Consider the following 8,048-nt stretch of genomic DNA (forward strand, 5'->3'; position numbering starts at 1 on the left):
AACATCCTCCACTCCATCTCCTACTACACAGTCTTCTTCATTGTCTAACCCCATCCCTATTACTACTCTTTATCCTTATTGTCGTGCTCCCAACAGCACTACCACCCTATTTTCCTCCTACCCGCGTCCTTCTGCTTCCATCTCTGCTACCCCCCCAATCCTTTGCCCGTTGTTGTCGTGGGGGGGCTTAGGAGACGAAGACTGAGACCCAATGATGGGGAACTCCTCAACCTTGGGACTCAGCCATCGACTCAACTAATTTTGCATAGTCTTTTTTCCCACTCATACTTTTCGTTTCAGTTTCTTCACCAATCCCTTCTACTATCCACCTCCTAAGGTGTGAGAGCCGTGCTGAAAGGATGAAAGGCTGACTTTGTGTCAGTCCTGAACGGCCTGAGGGAACCATGGGCACGGTATTCCCCTGCCATACCTGGCCCTTACCCCTGAAGGGGACCCTGAGGGGTGGACAATTTTTTTTTTTTTTTTTTTTTTTTTTTTCCAACATACTCCAGGCTTATCATGGCCAATAATGAAGACGTAACCCCACTCTTAGGGGCAATGAGGCTTGCCCCTTTATCAAATAGCCCCAATCCCAGCTCTCCTTTGACCACGGCTCCGAACACTGCAACAACTCCCCCATCATCAATGCATACTAGTACAGTATCAACCCTAATCAACAACCAACCCCCAGGAGACATTTCTACTCTCCCAACATGCTCAACTTTAACACCTTTACTTCCACAACCTCCTTCATCAACCACCCCATCTCTTCTTATTACTACCTTACAGCCTTATTGCCCACCTCCCCATAACACTACCCCTCTCAACACTACTCCCTCCTCCACACGTCCCCGCACTACTACTACCCCCACCTCTACAAGAATCCTAAATACTCTATTTAGCCCAACCAAATGGGACCGATTTTTCGTGATCCCTCCCACAGCTCCCTACTCTCAAAACACCCTCCTCTTCCAACAATGCCTCCCAAAACAAGTAGGCAAAGTCTTTCCGTAGTCGACCTGACCACTCCCGTCTCGTCACAGTAACAACTGAAAACCAAGCTATAGCATTAACAAAACTAACTGATCTATGTGGTAATCCCATCCCTACAGAACCTCATCCAACCCTCAATACTTGCACCGGAACTGTCTCTATCTCCCCAACAGATTGCCCAATCTATGACAAAGAATGGTCAGATTGTGGAGAGGACTTACTCGCTTGTCTCACAGACTATGATGCAACATATGTACAATGCTACTCCATTCCTCCCAGAGGAAATCGTAAGAAATCCATCAACATTGCTAAAATTACTTTCCGTAGACATGACCTTCCCTTTAATGTTTACATAGGTGGGGAATCCCTACCTGTCCGACCATACCAACCTCCTCCTCGTCAGTGCCAAAATTGTTGGCGTTTAGGACACCCAGCCAAACACTGTCATTCCACAGCCAGATGCCCGCTATGTGCCCAACCTGGCCATACTCGATCAAACTGCTCTGCACAATCACGCACATGTGCAAACTGTGGCGGCCCCCATAATGTATTTTATAAAGGCTGCCCCACCTACAAATTTGAGTCTGAGGTAGCAACTCTCAGATTCAGACTTGGACTCGCTCTACGTGAAGCCAGACAGGAAGCACGTCGACGAGGCTTTTATCTTAGCCCCTACTCCAGTAATGTCGCTCACTCTGCCAATCCCCCTACCTCCCAAGCTCCTACACCCTCTCCTAAACTCAACCCCCCTCCATCTAACTTCCCCTCTTCTACCTCCTACCTTCCCCAGTCAAATTATTTTGCCATCCTAAATCCAGACACTCCAATCTCTACCCAATCAAATTATTTTGCCATCCTAAATCCAGACACCAATCTCTACTACTGTACAGCCCCAACACCTCCCCCTCTCCCTCCCCGCAGCAGACAGAATAAACGTTCCACCCCCTCTTCCCCTACCTCACAATCACCTCCACCTTCCTTTGCCCCTATTTTTCAGACACCAGACTTCTCTTCCCCCCCTCACAAGAAAACCTTTATCTCACAAAACTCCCCAACCAACTCCATTACAGAAACTCTTGAAGATATCCAGAACAACATAATCGAGTCCCAAACTAATACTCATCCACCTTCAAATTCTACAACTCCCGCTCCCTCCACACTCAAAGTGACTGCCGATATCCATCCTCCTCCTACTCATATTCTCCCTACACCCAATCCTCCTACCCCATCCCAACAAAACCCATTCCCCCCGACTCCAGCCCCACCTATGTTAACCCTCCCACTATCCCCTCTATCCCTTCCACTCCCTCCTGGATACACACGTGAATCCTTCATGCCACAAGTACCCTCTTCCCCAGACCCTCTACCTCCCGACACCCCTCCTGATACAACACCACCTCCCCAACCTCATTCTTTATCCCACCCTCTAGCACCTTCCCCTTCAAATTCTCCAACACGCACTGCAATCTTTGCCAGTAAATCAACGAAAGTATAACTATCCTTCATTGGAACATTCGCGGTTTCCGAATGTTCCTCTTTCAGTCCCACATATTATATTGTCATGCCCACGTCCTCCCTACATAGACATCCCAATTTATCAGACATCCTTACAGAATCTCACACTTTCTGCTTTGACAACCTGTTTTCCTTCCTCAAACGCATATATCTAACCCCTTTACATAACCTCATCCGACCCTAACCCATTCACTCACCAATTCCTTAACCCAGCTTTAACAACTAATCACTAACCCAACCATCCTTCACTAACATTAACTATAGTGCTATATGACCTTAGATGTCTAGCACATTTATTTGCTTTTAACCATTAACCATTAACCATCTCTGCTAACCTTTTGCATACCCCTTTTTGACCCAGCCAAGTGGGATTAATTATTTGTGATTCACCCTACAACCCCATACTCTGACAAAACCTTTCTGTTCCTGCAAAGTCTCCATAAACAAACAGGCAAAGTTTCCTTTTGCAGTTGCTTCGAATATTCATGCCTTGTCACAGTTACATCCGAGTCCCAAGTTTGTGCACTATCTAGACTGACTGACCTCACTTGCAAACCTATCCCTGTCCAACCTCACTCCTCTCCTAATACTTGTACCAGAACTGTTTCCGTCTTCCCCAGCTGATTGTTCTGTCTATGACAAGGAATGGTCAAACTGTGAAAACGACTTGCTCACTTGCTCTGTTGACTATGATGTAGCAGTCCAGTGCTACGCTATTCCTCCTAGAGCCCAATGTGAGTCATACACCACTATTGCCAAGATTAGCTTCTGTAGACATGACCTCCCCATGAAGTTTATATTGGTGGTGTGTCATGCCCTGTCTGACCATACCAAACCCTTCCTTGCCTGTGTCAGAAGTGTTGGCTCCCCTGTCATCAAGCTCAAGTCTGAGGTACCAGTTCTCATTCAAAGGTTTTTTCTTTCTACCTATTCCAAAACTACTTTGCTCCACTCCCCTCTCTTCTTTTCAAGAAGTTTTATCTCCCCCAGTATCTCTTCCCTCTCCCCCAAACCATCCTATCTCTACTCCCTTTCTCCCCAAGTCAAATTCCTTTTCTAGTCTAAATCCAGATCCCCGGTGCCTATCCCTCCTCCTCCTCACTCTACTTGTCACACCAGACAATCTAATCATTCCACCCCATCTCCTACCACGTCCTATTCTACACCACCTCTCCCTCTGCTCCTCGGACATCTATTCTCTTCTCCCCAAGAGGAAACCTTTATTTCTCAGACCTCCCACCCAACTCCCCTTCAGAAACTCTCGAAGACATCCAAAACTTCCTAAACATGACCCAAGAGAATGTTCCACTCCCTCATCCACCCTCTAATCCCTCTAGTCCTATTTACTCTACATTCAGTCTTTGCTGATATCCATCCTCCTCCATGTGCATCACCATTCCATCTTTCTTCCCCATTATCCTTACCACTCCCACCTGGACGCTTACGTGACTCCCTTATGGCACAACAATGTCCTTCTCCAGCTCCCTCCCCTCCTGACGTTCTTCCCGATATTTCACTACCTTCCCCTGTTCCCTTATCTATTTTTTCTACTTGTACAACTACCATTTCTACCTGTATTACTACCCTTTGTTTCATAATGGCTCTTTTGCAGTTTTCCTCATACAGCGTTACTCTTCCTACCTCAGACACTCTCCCCATTTGATCTGATCGCCCTATACCTTTAACCCTTTCTCATTTACAAATCCCCACCGTATTCCATTTGATTGCCCCCCTATGCCCTTTCCACTACCATTGTATCCTACAGCATTCTACAACCTTTGACATCTATCATCTTATCCTATGCATTAACTCATGTCCACCCCTTTTGCCCCAATACTTTTCCATAATGCTAAATGGCCTTTGATGTCTAGCACATTTATTTATTCTAACCATTAACCATTACTTGTCAAGTACAAACACAGTAACGTGCACAGAGAGATAAAAAGGAAAACAGCCACAATAAAAAAAAATGGAATAATATCCTAATATTTCGAACTTTCCACGAGTTCTTCTTCAGACAAATTTTAACTAGAGTATGTAGTAGTAGCGAGCGAAAACGAACAAGAGCTGAATCAGGTCTCAGGAGAGTGTCAAGGTCAAAGAGGCTGGGGAAGGCTCTACTTAATAATACCTGTTGTCACATTAGTGTAGTCCAAGTCACCCACCCAGGTTATTACTTGACCTTCAGTTTCCTTCCGTGGTTTGGCCCTCTCGATCGCTCCCGCTTTGTCACGTTACATCCAAATCCCAACCATTATCTACTCTGACTGACTGACTTTACTGACAAACCCAATTGTGCCCAGCCTCATCCCTCCTCCAATACTTGTCCCGGAACTGTCTCCATCTCCCCGGCAGACTGACCTATCTACGGTAAATACTGGTCAGATTGTGGAGAAGTCTTACTTGCCTGCCTGACTATGATGCAGTATCAGTACAATGCTACATCATTCCCCCCCTAGAGGCCGCTGTGTAAATCTTCCGCCAATAATGCAAACAAATAATTTCCGTAGACGTGATGTTAATATTGGCGGAGAGTTCGACCATATCAACCTCCCTCCATCAATGACTATTTTTTTGGCCACAAGGCCACCCTGCTAAACACAGCCAAACACGGCTCGATGCCTTCTGTGTGCGCAAACTGGTCGTGATCGATCAAACTACACTGTAAAATCACGCACGTGTGCCAGTTGCGATGGCTTCCATAATGTATTCATAGAGGCAGCCCTACCTAGAATTCCCTTTTTTAGATTCTTTCCCTCCAGACACATCTTTTGATATAATCGCAAAGTTAGCAGAATCACGGTTTTTAGGGACATTTTAAAGTGTATTCTGCTTTTTATTTGTCTGTAACAAAATTTCATTAGTAATGAAAATCGTAGGGGAGGAAACAAGAGTCTTGGGGCGACCACCTTCCAATTGACTCCCCTGATCATTAAATGTCATCATGTGCATTACCCTTTTCGGATGCCCACCAAGATCCAGGATGTGTTCGCCAGTTTTCGTAAATACATATATGAAGCCACTTATTGGCTGCCGTAGTTTAGGAATAATGTTATTTTACTGTTTTGCTTGCATGTTATGGTTACGAAAATATCGCAATTGTCACCAAAAACCGGTGACATGTTGTAAGAGTAGGTTCAGGTGTCCCGACAAAAAAAAAATAGACAAGAAGTGACATTGTGCAGTTCTGTTGTGTCCATCGACATCCGGTCAGTGTTAGACTTGGTTTTTAATCCTTTGTTCTCTTCTTTGATAGGATTTTAGATTTTACTATAGTCTATACTCCTTGATTTAATCCTTTGTAACAGCTTTGGGTTGCAGCCGTGGAAATTAGTGTAAATAAGATGCATAAATTCGTAGATTATGCTCTCTGAATTTTGTAAAATGTCCAAATGAAACCTCGTGACAGTTTCATAAGAAAATCTTGTCACTCGTCCGGTGTTGAAGAAGTGAATACTTCCGTTGGTGGAGCCGCCTAGTTTGTGGTATGTGTGCATGGTAATTGCGTTAATTATTTGTGTGTGTGTGTGTGTGTGCCAGTTCTCAACCTGTGCGTCGCAACAGATATGTATATCGGGATTACCCGATCAAATGTGTCGCTTAATATTTTCCAGAAGTGTGTCGCTTGCCTTTCAAATTAGATTAACCTAGCATAAAATATACCTTTTCTCATTGCAGGAGTTTATAAAGATTCACGGGAATTCAATTACATAGAATACATTCTTATATTAGTTTTTCTGTAAAACGCCACGAGTTTTCATTTCGACACACACACACACACACACACACACACACACACACACACACACACACACACACACACGCACGCACGCACGCACGCACGCACGCACGCACGCACATGACCCTCTGTTCTCTGTTGATTCACTTCATTTTTTCCCACGGGACTGACGGCTATTTCCTGAGATGTCTGCCATAAATGCAATGAAAAGATCAGTCAGGGTGGTTTCCTGTTGCCTTTGTTGACAGTGTTTTTATTGAGACACTGTGTCTAGAAGGGTTGCTAGCCAAGGCTAATTTTTAAATGGAATCCTGACCGGTGCTCCACTCTGGCTCAAAGTGGACCTGGGAGCAATAGTGGCTAAGAGGTGGCTCCAGACTCCTACCAGAACCCCACTACCGGGTGTAGTTTATACTCGTGTCCAGGAGTAATATATATATATATATATATATATATATATATATATATACATATATATATATATATATACATATATATATATATATATATATATATATATATATATATATGCACACACTGTGTGTGCATATGTGTGTGTGTGTGTGTGTGTGTGTGTGTGTGTGTGTGTGTGTGTGTGTGTGTGTGTGTGTGTGTGTGTGTGTGTGTGTGTGTGTGTGTGTGTGCGTGTGTGTGTGTGTGTGTGTGTAAATATATCAACATTGCTTCGCCAATACGTCCCATATCTCACTGAGCGTCCCTATTCAAGAAACTGAAGCAACAAGATCAAAGTTGAATGGAAATAAGCAGTAAGACGCGTAATGTTTTCTGTAACTGAAAAGAAAGTCAGAACCATTCCATAACGAGGACACATGTAGACGCATGGAAATATAAGCATATGTATATGTTGGTCTAAATTGATAGCATGGGGCTGCACATGTTAAGTAGGAACGGTTTACACTTCCTCGTCAGGCCAAAGAAATAAAGATAGTTCGTAAAAGGTGTGAAATAATTACAATTCTGAATATGAATATGCAAGCGCTTAACAATAACAATAGCAATAACACCAATACCAATAAAGACAATGATAATGATAACAATTATGATTATAGTAACAATAAGATATCAAAATATACACTATTTGCATAATACACATATATGTGTATATATTTCCACGATAGATATTCCACGGGGGAAACGTATTCTTATTAAAAATAGGAGGACCAGGACAGCAGGAAACCACATCATGTGCATTTTCGTTTATTGAGCTTTCGGATATCAATATATATATATATCTATGTGTACTGTATATATGTATATGCATTGTTTTGTTTTGTTCAACAGATATTAATTCCACTGCAGAACTTCAGCCTCTCTCAGTTCATTATTGAGAGTTTATTTGACATTACCACCCTTGATTGAATGTATGTCCTGCCTAATAAATCGAGATCCATCCCATCACTACTCAAACCACGGCGGCGACTTCCCCGACGACTCCTGCGTTTGACCTCTCAAGGCGAAGCGTCGTTTTGTCAAGGCAAAAGTCGGAGCGCACTTTGCAACAGCCGCGGCGAGGAATTGAACTCGGGGGTACAAGGGTCGGTGGCCAGTGCGGCTGGAACTGTGGCAGTCTAAATACACATTATGCGTGTTTTTATTTATTTATTTATATACATATATTGGGTATGCATATGAGTGTGTGTGTGTCTGCATTTTTTTTCATCTCACATTAAATAATACTGTATGGATTTTCAAAATCATCCCCTTCCAGTGCCCACGATGATTGCTTTTAAAGCCTTGCCGTCATATTCTAGCGTGAGGAGATAGCTAGTCTAGATTCTGG

Source organism: Penaeus chinensis, chromosome 11 (assembly GCF_019202785.1).
Source record: "Penaeus chinensis breed Huanghai No. 1 chromosome 11, ASM1920278v2, whole genome shotgun sequence".
Classification (NCBI taxonomy): Eukaryota; Metazoa; Arthropoda; class Malacostraca; order Decapoda; family Penaeidae; genus Penaeus; species Penaeus chinensis.